The sequence below is a fragment of the Lissotriton helveticus genome, chromosome 1_2, assembly GCF_964261635.1.
Source record: "Lissotriton helveticus chromosome 1_2, aLisHel1.1, whole genome shotgun sequence".
Taxonomy (NCBI): Eukaryota; Metazoa; Chordata; class Amphibia; order Caudata; family Salamandridae; genus Lissotriton; species Lissotriton helveticus.
In genome coordinates, this window is record NC_136058.1 from 326,500,764 (window position 1) to 326,515,763 (window position 15,000).

General features: G+C 56.1%; 1 non-coding gene across 1 annotated transcript; it reads left to right on the forward strand.

The window, feature by feature from the left end:
* The first annotated feature begins 14,814 nt into the window (after positions 1-14,814).
* On the forward strand, positions 14,815-14,968 carry LOC144808217 (5.8S ribosomal RNA). Its single transcript, XR_013606742.1, has one exon. It is a non-coding gene; the product is annotated as a 5.8S ribosomal RNA (ribosomal RNA).
* Positions 14,969-15,000: the final 32 nt, after the last annotated feature.

Below are 15,000 nucleotides of genomic sequence, written 5' to 3' on the forward strand. Positions count from 1 at the left end.
AAATTGCCCAGGACGGGCTCCATGGCTCTTGGGCAGTCGTCCCCCGGGTCTCCAGGCCGATGGCATGTCAAAGTGCCCAGGACGGGCTCCATGCGTCCCGGGCAGTCGTCCCCCGGATCTCCAGGCCGACGGCATGTCAAAGTGCCCAGGACGGGCTCCATGCGTCCCGGGCAGTCGTCCCCCGGGTCTCCAGGCCGACGGCATGTCAAAGTGCCCAGGACGGGCTCCATGCGTCCCGGGCAGTCGTCCCCCGGGTCTCCAGGCCGACGGCATGTCAAAATGTCCAGGACGGGCTCCATGCGTCCCGGGCAGTCGTCCCCCGGGTCTCCAGGCCGACGGCATGTCAAAGTGCCCAGGTTGGGCTCCATGCGTCCCGGGCAGTCGTCCCACGGGTCTCCGGGCCGACGGCATGTCAAAGTGCCCAGGACGGGCTCCATGCGTCCCGGGCATTCCTCCCCCCGGGCATCCGCCGCTCCCTTCCCTGGGCCGACGGCAGGTCAGATTGCCCAGGACGGGCTCCATGGGTCCCGGGCAGTCCTTCCCTGGGTGTCCGGCGCTCCCTTCTCCGGGCCGACGGCATGTCAAAGTGCCCAGGACGGGCTCCATGCGTCCCGGGCAGTCGTCCCCCGGGTCTCCAGGCCGACGGCATGTCAAAGTGCCCAGGACGGGCTCCATGCGTCCCGGGCAGTCGTCCCCCGGGTCTCCAGGCCGACGGCATGTCAAAATGTCCAGGACGGGCTCCATGCGTCCCAGGCAGTCGTCCCCCGGGTCTCCAGGCCGACGGCATGTCAAAGTGCCCAGGACGGGCTCCATGCGTCCCGGGCAGTCGTCCCCCGGGTCTCCAGGCCGACGGCATGTCAAAATGTCCAGGACGGGCTCCATGCGTCCCAGGCAGTCGTCCCCCGGGTCTCCAGGCCAACGGCATGTCAAAGTGCCCAGGACGGGCTCCATGCGTCCCGGGCAGTCGTCGTCCCGGGCGTCCGGGCCTGGGAGCTCCGGTGGTCCTCACCGTGCCTGAGGCCCAGCCGGGGTCCCCGAGCCCTGCCCGGCGTGGGCAGGCAGCAGCCCTACCACGAAGGCTCGGGGTGGGAAGCAGGGAGTCCTTTCGTTCCCGGCCACCTGGTTGCACCTTTCCCCTCGGCCATCTGGTCGCACGCAATGCTATCCAAAAGGGCGACCAGATGGCCAAACCTCCCTGGAAGTCCCTATGAGGTGCTGTAGGAGAGTAGGGTCTGCAATCCTATGATCACCCAGATTTTTGCTTTTTGCTGCACTGGTTTACGACTTTCCCTGGCTGTGGGCCTGCTAATCAGACCCACAGCCTAGCTGTTCTCTCTACCCAAATTGTACTTAGGTACTGAATTGGCACTGGGCCCTCTCCAAGTCCCTGTACCCAGGGCTGAGGTGCACCCAGAAGTCTCCCAGGGGCTGAAGCATGTATTATGCCACCCCTGGATTGACTAACTAAAACTGACACAACTGGCTGCACGACAGCTGGGGCAAGGTGGTGTACTCACCCTTTGCTTTAGATATAGTATACCTATATCTAACCCTAAAAATGGACACACAGATCTCCTATCAGTCACTCCTATAGCAGGCCTTAACAATCCTGAAGGCAGAGTGCTTGGAATCGTGTGAGATGGTGCTCTAGCATGAGCTGAGCCTGTCTGCGGCTTTCAGGATCCATCCCTTAGCCGTTTCCATGATATCGCATACCATATACTCTTAAGTGCATTATAATCCTCGCGGTTATGTGCCAACTCTGGTATCGCTTTATCAAAACATGTCGAGTAAGGTGTCATACGAATTGGAATACTAACCCCTCGCCAATTCTGGCGACGGGGTTAGCATTCCACCCTTCTAGAGGGACACGACATGCCTGTAACCTATAACCCGGTTAAAAGTCAGACAGAGCCTTAGCATCCACAAAATGGATGCTGCCACCGAGACACAAGTCTGCCCTCCTGCTGCTGGGAGTCCTCCCAGAGCAGGAGATAAGGACAAAGGGTTTCCTGCCAGGGGCGGTGCCAGCACCGTCCCAGACAGGGTTTTGTGTATTGTAGGTAGGCAGGGCTTTAGAGGAAGGTGACTGCAAGTAGCACCCCGGTGCTCACTGTGCATAGGCTGGCTGGAACCAGTTCCAGGGGCACTCCAGCCCCTGGCCTGGGGAAAAGCCCGCCAAGGAAGTGGGTGTAACCACCCCCCTCCTGGTCCCACCCATAGGGCAGGACCTAGTCGCGTGCCAGCCCCCTTTTCCCAGATAAAGGTAGAGACTGGCCCCCTTCCAAATCAGATCATCTTTGAATCCTGAAACTACTTTCTGCGAAAGGAACTCAAGACTTCTTCCTAAGATTTCTCCCTTGTGACTAAGGAGTAGTCACCCTGCATCCGCAGGCACCATCTAAGAACACTGCGGTCTGCTGCAAGTCCTTCCTCCGGAATCCGACTGCCCAGCTCGACGAGAACCGGCTTCCCTGGCACCTCTGACCTCTACCCACCTCTACAGCCCAGCTGAGAACCGTGGGTGTGACGAGACCTCAAGGGACCGGCCATCTGCAAGACTGCACGACTTCTTTCCAGCAAGCCCGCCGAGTGAATTCCTGGTGAGTGCTTTGGGGTCCGAGAAGCCCCCACCCTGAGCAGCTCCCGCACCGAAGAGCAGCCCCCCAGCATCTCCACGATCTGCGTGGGGCCCTTCTGCTTTCCGCTGCTCACCGCGTTGTTTGGCTACTAGCCCGCTGGCTTGTGGCCTCCCTGACGACGCCCGACGACATTTCTGCTGCTGGTCTGGTTGCTCCAGACTGGCCCTTGCTCCCTCCCAGAAGAGGAGCACCCCGGACCCTCCTGGTCCACTCAAGACGCCATTTTGAGTCCACCGCGTGGGCTTGAATTAGCCAAGGCTTGTTGCCCAATCCTGGGTAACTTCGACGCCAACGACTTCATCCTCCGTGGGACAGCTCGCACCTCCATCCTGGTCGCCGACAACGCCTCCTGGTCCGAGAGACTGCAGAGCCCAGCAGCGCCCACTCACCTGACTGCGGTGACTTCGCCCGGTGCCATCCTGGTGCCCACTTAATCACTGGCTAGTGATTCAAGAACTTGGTCCCCTCTGCTTTCAGGTTTCTTCTTCCTTGATCCAGGCTTGGATCCATCGAACTTTCCTTCACTGGTCGCCTGCCAGCAACTTCTTCCTTCCAGGCTCCTGGTCCGGCAACGAGATCCCCGACGTCTTTTCAGACCTATGCAGCTGCAGCCCCTGGGCTAGGTAACTTCGGCACTCCGGTGTCCCAGCATAGCCTCACTATCCAAGGGTCAGGATCCACTGTCGTTTTCTCCCTACCAGGTCGGGTTCGCCCGTGAACACTAACTTTGTGAATTCTAGCTTCCATAGACTTTGTCCCGCATCCCGCGTGAGAGTGCACACTCTGCACCCGAGTTCCCTAGGCCTCCCGCTAGTAATCTAAAGGTTCAGTAGTCCAGTCCTAGCGATCCCAAAGCCTCTGAGAATCGTTACTTACCTGCTAGTAATTCGCATTCCACTTTGAAAGTATATGGTTTTTCGTGCCCCTCGGGCATTTGTGTAACGTGCTAACTTAAAAGTATTTTCGTAAGAGTTTTGTTGTGTGCTTAGCACCCTGTCCTCATAAAGAGTACAGGGTTGTTGTGATTCTAATAAATACATTGTTTATTTTCATAACACTTGTGTGGTGTCCTTTCACTGGGTGTTCAAGGGGTAATGTGATGGTAAAACAGCTGGCTTAACACGCCCTCTAGAGTCTTAGCCTTAGACTGCTCGTATCCATGCTACTAGGATAGCTGGTCTATAAGGTTGACTTACAACCAATCATCAATAAGGGTTGTTTGGACTGATATATAGTGATCACTAGAATAGTGAGCACTGCACATCAGGCCAACTTCTCACATTGGTGGGCAGCGGTTGGGATTTGAGCTTGCTGTTGTTTTACCACACATGCCCTAAGAATATCTTGTGAAAGATCACATAAGTACTAAAGGTACATATAACTTAGCTTAGAATACTCTGAGTTCTACTGAACCAGCTGTTGTAGCTCCTAGGGCCTAGCACACCCTAAACTACAACTCTAGCAAGGGATCAGTAGGCAAACATATAGTGTAGGTAAGTGCACCACTTACACCTCACTAGAAAAGCATGTCGACTCAGGGGGACTCTACTGAGACTCCCCTGGTCAGTGTTGACCCTCCACAGGTCACTTCAAGATATGCAGCTCTCAATTTTCAGGAGATGAGGCAACTCTGTGTCTCCAGGAAACTGAAGCAGGGGTCTAACCCCACCATTCCCTTTCTGATAGGTCTCTTAGAGACATATGATGCCAGAAAGCTCTCTCAGTTACATGAGAGCATGCCAGCCTTAGAGGGAACCTCTGGGGATCCAGACCTCCCCAACACTGATTCAGCAGTTGAGGAGGAGGATCAGGAGGTACTCTCTGGGGATGAGGTAGACAAGGGTCTCGAGGTAGTCAGAAGGCTAACTAGGACCAACTTAGACTTACTTGGGCTAGGATCTGGGGGCCCCCCAGTACTAACCCGAAGTGGGCCTAACCTTGGAGTTAGGAGAGATAGATCTCTTTCTAGGGACTCCAATAGATCTCTGCACTCTAATGCCTCTTCTCAGGGGAGAAGGAATCCTCCACAGAGGAGATTTACTTCCCCTCAGAGAAGGGAGCATGAGGCTAGGATGAGACAAGCTGAACTGAGGATTGAAAGGGAAGAAATTGCCCTGGCCAAAGAGAAGCTTGCCCTGGCAAGAGAGCAGCAGATGAGTGGGCTAGCTCCCACTGGTGGCAGCAATCTCCCAAGAGATAGAGAGAAGGGTTTAGATACTAAACACCTGACTAAAATAGTGCCCCCCTTTAAGCAAGGGGATGACATCCAGAAATGGATGGCTGCTCTGGAGAGGGCCTGCACTGTGCAGAACATTCCCCAGAGTCAGTGGGCAGCTATACTGTGGCTCTCCTTTGATGGTAAAGGTAGAGATAAGCTCCTCACTACAAGGGTGGAGGATGCTAACAATTACCAGGTCCTGAAGAATACACTGGTTGATGGGTTTGGTTTAACCACTGAGCAGTACAGGTTGCTGTTCAGAGACACCCAGAAAACTCAGTCTCAGGACTGGTCTGATTTTGTGGATTGTGCCACTAAGGCTTTGGAGGGCTGGTTGCTGGGTAGCAAGGTTACAGATTACACAGGATTGTATAATCTAATGATGAGAGAACAAATTTTGAACAATTGTCAGAACCAGTTGCTGCACCAGCACCTTGTCGATTCAGATCTGACCTCTCCCCAAGAATTGGGAAAGAAGGCAGACAAATGGGTCAGGACAAGGATCAAGCAGAACCAGAACCAGAACCAGGGTGGTCAGAAGAAAGCAGACCAGAAGGGTAATGTTAAGAATGAGCAAAATGACCAGAAGTCTTCACCAGGTCCCCAACAAACCAAAGAGGGTGGGGGTCAGGCTTCCCAGAAGAAGAAGACTCAAGAAGGCCAGTCAAAAAGGTGGTGCCAGTACTGCAAAAGTAAATCTCACTGGTTTAGTGAGTGCACCAAAAGAGGAGGAGGACAAACTCCTGCCACTACAGCTCCTAAAGCAACTGCACCCCCTAGTACAGTCAGTAGTGGTAGTGTCACTCCCAAGGCATTAGTTGGGTTAACCTTGGGTACTGAGGGGTCTGACAACTTAGTTGGCACACTCACTCAGGCTGTCCTTGTCTGTACAGGGGATATGGATATGTCCCCTGAAATAAGTCCCAATACTTTGGGCAAATACAGGCAGACACCTTTGATTAATGGCAAAATGGCTCAGGCCTATAGGGACACTTGTGCCAGTGTCACCATGGTGACACCTAACTTTGTGGACCCTGGACAGATCATGCCAGGTACTGATTTCCTGGTGACCAATGCCAGCAATGTCACTACTAGTCATAGTGTGGCAATTGTAGCTTTCTCCTGGGGTGGAGTGAAGGGACAAAAGAAAGTTGTAGTCAGTTCAGACCTCCCAGTTGATTGTTTGTTGGGCAATGATTTGGAGTCATCACAATGGTCAGAAGTGGAGCAGAGGACTCACATGGAGATGTTAGGCTTGCCAGCACATGTGCTTGCTGTGACTAGGTCACAGGCCAGAAAATGCCCCACTGAACAGGTGCTGGATCCTGAAAGTATGGACCAGACACCTTCCAAGAAGAAGAGCAGTAAGGGTAAGGCTTTGCCTTCCCCCTTGCCCCAGGTTGAGGATCAAGTCTCTGAGGAGGCTGATCTAGAAGAGCTGAGGGAAACTGAGCCTAAAGAGCTTGAACTTGATCAAGTTGAGTTTCTGGGCTCAGGGGGACCCTCCAGAGCGGACCTGGGGAAGGAACAGTTGAGCTGCCCTTCCCTTGAACCCCTCAGACAGCAGGCTGCTGCTGAGGCTGCAGGGAATGCCACAGGTGCCCACAGGGTATACTGGGAAGATGGACTCCTGTACTCTGAGTCAAGAGACCCCAAGCCTGGTGCAACCAGGAGGCTGGTCATCCCCTTGTCTCTGAGAGGTTTCCTTCTCACCTTGGCCCATGAGATTCCCCTTGCAGGTCATTTAGGTCAGACAAAGACTTGGGACAGGCTTGTCTCACACTTTCACTGGCCCCATATGAATGAGAATACCAAGGAGTTTTGTCGCTCATGTGTCACTTGCCAAGCCAGTGGTAAGTCAGGTGGCACAACAAAGGCCCCCCTCATACCACTACCAGTGGTGGGGGTCCCCTTTGAAAGAGTGGGGATTGACATTGTTGGTCCAATGGAACCCCAGACAGCATCAGGACACAAGTTTATACTGGTGGTGGTGGACCATGCCACCAGGTATCCTGAGGCTATTCCCCTTAGGACCACTACAGCCCCTGTAGTGGCAAGAGCCCTAGTTGGAGTGTTCTCCAGAGTGGGTTTCCCTAAGGAGGTCGTTTCTGACAGAGGTACAAACTTCATGTCAGGATATCTGACTGCCATGTGGAAAGAGTGTGGTGTGAACTACAAGTTCACCACACCCTATCATCCACAATGCAATGGGCTTGTTGAGAGATTCAACAGGACCCTGAAAGGGATGATTCATGGACTACCTGAACCTCTTAGGAGAAGATGGGATGTCCTGATCCCCTGCCTCTTGTTTGCTTACAGAGAGGTCCCACAGAAGGGGGTTGGCTACAGCCCTTTTGAGCTTCTGTATGGGCATCCTGTAAGGGGACCCCTGTGTTTGGTGAAGGAAGGATGGGAGAGACCTCTCAAAAAGCCTGCAACCAACATAGTGGACTATGTACTTGGTCTCCGCTCCAGGATGGCTGAGTATATGGAAAAGGCATCTAAAAACCTTGAGGCCAGCCAGGAACTTCAAAAAGCTTGGCATGACCAAAAGGCTGTACTGACTGTGTACCAGCCAGGACAGAAGGTGTGGGTGCTGGAGCCAGTGGCCCCAGCAGCTCTAAAAGACAAATGGTCTGGGCCCCACACCATCATTGAGCAAAAGGGAGAGGTTACCTACTTGGTGGACCTTGGAACTCCCAGGAGCCCTCTCAGAGTGCTCCATGTTAACAGGCTCAAGGCATATGTTGACAGGAAGGACATGAGCTTGCTCATGGCCACAGATGAGGGACAGGAGGAAGAGAGTGACCCTCTCCCAGACCTGCTCACTCAGAATCCTGATGATGGGTCAGTTGATGGTGTTGTCTTTTGTGGCAGCCTCACTGAACATCAGCAACAGGATTGCAGGCAAGTTCTGCAATCCTTTCGACATATGTTCTCTCTGACACCCAGCCAAACTGATTGGTGTACCCATGATGTTGACACTGGAGACAGTCTGCCTGTCAAGAGTAAAATCTACAGACAGCCTGATCATGTTAGAGACTGCATCAAAACTGAAGTGCAGAAAATGTTGGAACTGGGAGTCATTGAGCCCTCAGATAGCCCTTGGGCTAGCCCAGTAGTTCTAGTGCCAAAGCCTCACACCCAGGGTGGTAAGAGAGAGATGAGGTTTTGCGTAGACTACAGAGGCCTCAATGCAGTCACTAAGACTGATGCCCACCCAATACCAAGAGCAGATGAGCTTATAGATAGATTGGCTTCTGCCAACTTCTTAAGCACATTTGATTTGACAGCTGGGTATTGGCAAATCAGGTTAGCTGAGGAAGCCAAACCTAAGACAGCATTTTCTACCCCTGGAGGGCATTATCAATTTGTGGTAATGCCCTTTGGACTGAAAAATGCACCTGCCACCTTCCAAAGGTTGGTGAATCAAGTCCTCACTGGGCTGGATGACTTCTGTGCAGCTTATCTTGACGATATTGCTGTCTTTAGCTCCACCTGGGAGGATCACCTGGTCCACCTGAGGAAAGTGTTAGAGGCCCTGCAAAAGGCAGGCCTCACTATCAAGGCCACAAAGTGCCAGATAGGGCAGTCACAGGTTGTATACCTGGGCCACCTTGTAGGTGGAGGCCAGGTTCAGCCACTGGAGAGTAAGATACAGGCCATCAAGGACTGGACTCCTCCAATCACCCAGACTCAGGTTCGAGCTTTCTTGGGCCTGACTGGGTACTATAGGAAGTTTGTCAGAAATTATGGGTCCATAGTGACCCCCCTTAATGACCTGACAAGCAAGAAGATGCCAAAGAAAGTTCAGTGGACAGCAAGCTGTCAGAAAGCATTCAATGACCTAAAGCAGGCCATGTGCACAGCACCTATCCTCAAGAGTCCAGATTACTCCAAGCCATTCATTGTCCAAACAGATGCTTCTGAGTTGGGTGTGGGAGCTGTTCTGTCTCAACTGAATTTTGATGGTAATGATCAGCCTATTGCTTTCATTAGTAGGAGGTTGACACCCAGAGAGAAAAATTGGTCAGCTATTGAGAGGGAGGCCTTTGCTGTGGTCTGGGCCCTGAAGAAGCTGAGGGCCTACTTGTTTGGCACTCACTTCACCATTCAGACAGACCATAAGCCCCTCTTGTGGCTAAATCAGATGAAGGGTGAAAACCCCAAACTGCTTAGGTGGTCCATTTCCCTACAGGGGATGGATTTTACAGTGGAGCATAGACCTGGGACTGATCACAGCAATGCTGATGGGCTCTCCAGGTATTTCCACTTAGAGCAAGAAGACTCACCTGGTCAAGGTTAGCTTATTGTCCCAAAGTTTGGGGGGGGGGTCATGTAGGAGAGTAGGGTCTGCAATCCTATGATCACCCAGATTTTTGCTTTTTGCTGCACTGGTTTACGACTTTCCCTGGCTGTGGGCCTGCTAATCAGACCCACAGCCTAGCTGTTCTCTCTACCCAAATTGTACTTAGGTACTGAATTGGCACTGGGCCCTCTCCAAGTCCCTGTACCCAGGGCTGAGGTGCACCCAGAAGTCTCCCAGGGGCTGAAGCATGTATTATGCCACCCCTGGATTGACTAACTAAAACTGACACAACTGGCTGCACGACAGCTGGGGCAAAGTGGTGTACTCACCCTTTGCTTTAGATATAGTATACCTATATCTAACCCTAAAAATGGACACACAGATCTCCTATCAGTCACTCCTATAGCAGGCCTTAACAATCCTGAAGGCAGAGTGCTTGGAATCGTGTGAGATGGTGCTCTAGCATGAGCTGAGCCTGTCTGCGGCTTTCGGGATCCATCCCTTAGCCGTTTCCATGATATCGCATACCATATACTCTTAAGTGCATTATAATCCTCGCGGTTATGTGCCAACTCTGGTATCGCTTTATCAAAACATGTCGAGTAAGGTGTCATACGAATTGGAATACTAACCCCTCGCCAATTCTGGCGACGGGGTTAGCATTCCACCCTTCTAGAGGGACACGACATGCCTGTAACCTATAACCCGGTTAAAAGTCAGACAGAGCCTTAGCATCCACAAAATGGATGCTGCCACCGAGACACAAGTCTGCCCTCCTGCTGCTGGGAGTCCTCCCAGAGCAGGAGATAAGGACAAAGGGTTTCCTGCCAGGGGCGGTGCCAGCACCGTCCCAGACAGGGTTTTGTGTATTGTAGGTAGGCAGGGCTTTAGAGGAAGGTGACTGCAAGTAGCACCCCGGTGCTCACTGTGCATAGGCTGGCTGGAACCAGTTCCAGGGGCACTCCAGCCCCTGGCCTGGGGAAAAGCCCGCCAAGGAAGTGGGTGTAACCACCCCCCTCCTGGTCCCACCCATAGGGCAGGACCTAGTCGCGTGCCAGCCCCCTTTTCCCAGATAAAGGTAGAGACTGGCCCCCTTCCAAATCAGATCATCTTTGAATCCTGAAACTACTTTCTGCGAAAGGAACTCAAGACTTCTTCCTAAGATTTCTCCCTTGTGACTAAGGAGTAGTCACCCTGCATCCGCAGGCACCATCTAAGAACACTGCGGTCTGCTGCAAGTCCTTCCTCCGGAATCCGACTGCCCAGCTCGACGAGAACCGGCTTCCCTGGCACCTCTGACCTCTACCCACCTCTACAGCCCAGCTGAGAACCGTGGGTGTGACGAGACCTCAAGGGACCGGCCATCTGCAAGACTGCACGACTTCTTTCCAGCAAGCCCGCCGAGTGAATTCCTGGTGAGTGCTTTGGGGTCCGAGAAGCCCCCACCCTGAGCAGCTCCCGCACCGAAGAGCAGCCCCCCAGCATCTCCACGATCTGCGTGGGGCCCTTCTGCTTTCCGCTGCTCACCGCGTTGTTTGGCTACTAGCCCGCTGGCTTGTGGCCTCCCTGACGACGCCCGACGACATTTCTGCTGCTGGTCTGGTTGCTCCAGACTGGCCCTTGCTCCCTCCCAGAAGAGGAGCACCCCGGACCCTCCTGGTCCACTCAAGACGCCATTTTGAGTCCACCGCGTGGGCTTGAATTAGCCAAGGCTTGTTGCCCAATCCTGGGTAACTTCGACGCCAACGACTTCAGCCTCCGTGGGACAGCTCGCACCTCCATCCTGGTCGCCGACAACGCCTCCTGGTCCGAGAGACTGCAGAGCCCAGCAGCGCCCACTCACCTGACTGCGGTGACTTCGCCCGGTGCCATCCTGGTGCCCACTTAATCACTGGCTAGTGATTCAAGAACTTGGTCCCCTCTGCTTTCAGGTTTCTTCTTCCTTGATCCAGGCTTGGATCCATCGAACTTTCCTTCACTGGTCGCCTGCCAGCAACTTCTTCCTTCCAGGCTCCTGGTCCGGCAACGAGATCCCCGACGTCTTTTCAGACCTATGCAGCTGCAGCCCCTGGGCTAGGTAACTTCGGCACTCCGGTGTCCCAGCATAGCCTCACTATCCAAGGGTCAGGATCCACTGTCGTTTTCTCCCTACCAGGTCGGGTTCGCCCGTGAACACTAACTTTGTGAATTCTAGCTTCCATAGACTTTGTCCCGCATCCCGCGTGAGAGTGCACACTCTGCACCCGAGTTCCCTAGGCCTCCCGCTAGTAATCTAAAGGTTCAGTAGTCCAGTCCTAGCGATCCCAAAGCCTCTGAGAATCGTTACTTACCTGCTAGTAATTCGCATTCCACTTTGAAAGTATATGGTTTTTCGTGCCCCTCGGGCATTTGTGTAACGTGCTAACTTAAAAGTATTTTCGTAAGAGTTTTGTTGTGTGCTTAGCACCCTGTCCTCATAAAGAGTACAGGGTTGTTGTGATTCTAATAAATACATTGTTTATTTTCATAACACTTGTGTGGTGTCCTTTCACTGGGTGTTCAAGGGGTAATGTGATGGTAAAACAGCTGGCTTAACACGCCCTCTAGAGTCTTAGCCTTAGACTGCTCGTATCCATGCTACTAGGATAGCTGGTCTATAAGGTTGACTTACAACCAATCATCAATAAGGGTTGTTTGGACTGATATATAGTGATCACTAGAATAGTGAGCACTGCACATCAGGCCAACTTCTCACAGGTGCCATTTGCCTCCCTGATCCCAGCGAGGGCTCCAGGAGGTCGGGTACTTTTACGCCTTGGGTCCCCTCTGTCAACTCGTGTGCACAGATTACAAGAAAGGGGGGTAATTTTCCTCCGGATTACTAGGGGTAAGGGTATGCCCGGACACCCCTGCAAGGCTGGTGGTTCTCTGCCAGGGGGACCAGATGGGCTATGCCTGGGTAACAACACCCGGGGCTTCCCTCCTCCAGGCCAACGGCATGTCAAAGTGCCCAGGACGGGCTCCATGCATCCCGGGCAGTCGTCCCCCGGGTCTCCAGGCCAATGGCATGAGCGAGTGCCCAGGTCGGGCTCCATGCGCCCCGGGCAGTCGTCCCCCGGGTCTCCAGGCCAACGGCATGAGCGAGTGCCCAGGTCGGGCTCCATGCTTCCCGGGCAGTCGTCCCCCGGGTCTCAAGGCCGATGGCATGTCAAAGTGCCCAGGATGGGCTCCATGCGTCCCGGGCATTCCTCCCCCCGGGCGTCCGTCGCTCCCTTCTCCGGGCCGACGGCAGGTCAGATTGCCCAGGACGGGCTCCATGGGTCCCGGGCATTCCTCCGCTGGGTGTCCGGCTCTCCCTTCCCCAGGCCAACGGCTTGTCAGAGTGCCCAGGATGGGCTCCACGGGCCCCGGACGTCCGGGGCTCCCTTCCCCGGGCCAACGGCATGCCAGAATGCCCAGGACGGGCTCCACGAGTCCCGGGCGTCCGGGGCTCCCTTCCCTGGGACAACGGCTTGTCAGAGTGCCCAGGACGGGCTCCACGGGTCCCCGGCATCTGGGGCTCCCTTCCCCGTGCCAACGGCATGCCAGAGTGCCCAGGACGGGCTCCACGAGTCCCCGGCGTCCGGGGCTCCCTTCCCCGGGACACCGGCTTGTCAGAGTGCCCATGACGGGCTCCACGGGTCCCGGGTATCTGGGACTCCCTTCCCTGGGCCAACGGCATGCCGGAGTTCCCAGGACAGGCTCCACGGGTCCCGGGCGTCCGGGGCTCCCTTCCCCGGTCCGACGGCTTGTCAGAGTGCCCAGGACGGGCTCCACGGCTCCCGGGCGTCCGGGGTTCCCTTCCCCGGGTCAGCGGCATGTCAGAGTGCCCAGGACGAGTTCCACGGGTCCCGGGCAGTCCTCCCCCGGGCGTCCGGGGCTCCCTTCCCCGGGCCGTCGGCAGGTCAGAGTGCCCAGGGCTCCATGGCTTTCACGGTGGTCCTCCCCTGGGTGTCTGGGGGCTCCAGGCCGAAGGCATGGAAAAGTGCCCAGGACGGGCTCCATGCGTCCCGGGCACGGGAAACCTCACCCGGCCCGGACACGGAAAGGATTGACAGATTGATAGCTCTTTTTCGATTCTGTGAGTGGTGGTGCATGGCCGTTCTTAGTTGGTGGAGCGATTTGTCTGGTTAATTCCGATAACGAACGAGACTCCTCCATGCTAACTAGTTACGCGACCCCCAGCGGTCGGCGTCCAACTTCTTAGAGGGACAAGTGGCGTTCAGCCACACGAGATCGAGCAATAACAGGTCTGTGATGCCCTTAGATGCTGCACGCGCGCTACACTGAACGGATCAGCGTGTGTCTACCCTTCGCCGACAGGTGCGGGTAACCCGCTGAACCCCGTTCGTGATAGGGATTGGGGATTGCAATTATTTCCCATGAACGAGGAATTCCCAGTAAGTGCGGGTCATAAGCTCGCGTTGATTAAGTCCCTGCCCTTTGTACACACCGCCCGTCGCTACTACCGATTGGATGGTTTAGTGAGGTCCTCGGATCGGCCCCGCCGGGGTCGGCAACGGCCCTGGCGGAGCGCCGAGAAGACGATCAAACTTGACTATCTAGAGGAAGTAAAAGTCGTAACAAGGTTTCCGTAGGTGAACCTGCGGAAGGATCATTAACGGCGGAGCGGCCCGAGCGACCGACGGCGCCAGCCCGAAGCCCTCGGCCGCCTCCTGAAAGCAAGCACCCTAGGCACAGGGCCCGGCCCAGCCCCGGCGTGCCCCGGCCTGGCGGAGCGGTCCGCGGCCACATCGGGGCGCTGGGGTTTTAGGACCGGGACTTCGGCGGGCCTCTTCCCCCCCGGGGGAAGGAGGGCCTGACCGACGCGCGCACGAGGGACCGGTGCGCGGGGGGCATCCCCCGTCCCCTGTCCCTCTGCGAGGCGGAACCCAAGCCCACCCGGCACGGACACCGAAATGGCAGTGCATCCCCGGGCTGGTACCGTAACCCTCCCCGCAAAAAAGGCCCTGGCGCCGGCTGGGCCCTCCCGCGCCCGAGTCCACGGTCCTGACCGGGGTCCGGGCGACCGAGGAGGTGCCCTTTCGCGCGGCAGGGTGGCCCAGAAGAGAAGGGGCCGAGGACCGGCGAGGGGACCCCGGCTCCTCTCGGTGGGAGGCGTGCGGGATGGGGAGAGCCGTCTGGCTCTTCCCCATCCGGCGCCTCCGACACGGGCAAAGGGTGGGGTGGGCCGATTGCCAGCCCGCGGGCACGGCTCGGGGGGCCGCCCGGCGGCGGGCGGCCGACGTGCAGGTGGAGCGACCTTCCCTCGTTGCCAGGTACCCGTTTCGACCTGGTCCCGTGAGGCCGGGCCGAGGGGTTGGAAAAGACTCGGGCGGTCCCTCCCGGTTACCCCGGGAGGGACCGGCGGGTGCGGGGCAGCCTGCTCCCGTCGCACCGGGAGCCCCCTTCCTCTCCCGCCCGCCGGGCGGGTGTGGTGGGACTCCCGGGCCGAGCGCCCGGCAATGTTTTTTTTCACCCAACGGTGCAGTCTGACTCCCAGAGGGGAAGCCTTGAACGGGGCGCCCGGGCCGTCTTGCCGCGCGGGCGGCAGGACGGACAGCGTCGCCTTCCTCCCGCCTCTCCTGCTCCGGCAGGTGGGTGAACGTTTTGGAAAAGTTGCCTGTGACTCTTGGCGGTGGATCACTCGGCTCGCGCGTCGATGAAGAACGCAGCTAGCTGCGAGAATTAGTGTGAATTGCAGGACACATTGATCATCGACACTTCGAACGCACCTTGCGGCCCCGGGTTCCTCCCGGGGCTACGCCTGTCTGAGGGTCGCTCGATCGTCAATCGCCCCGGGGCTTCCCCGG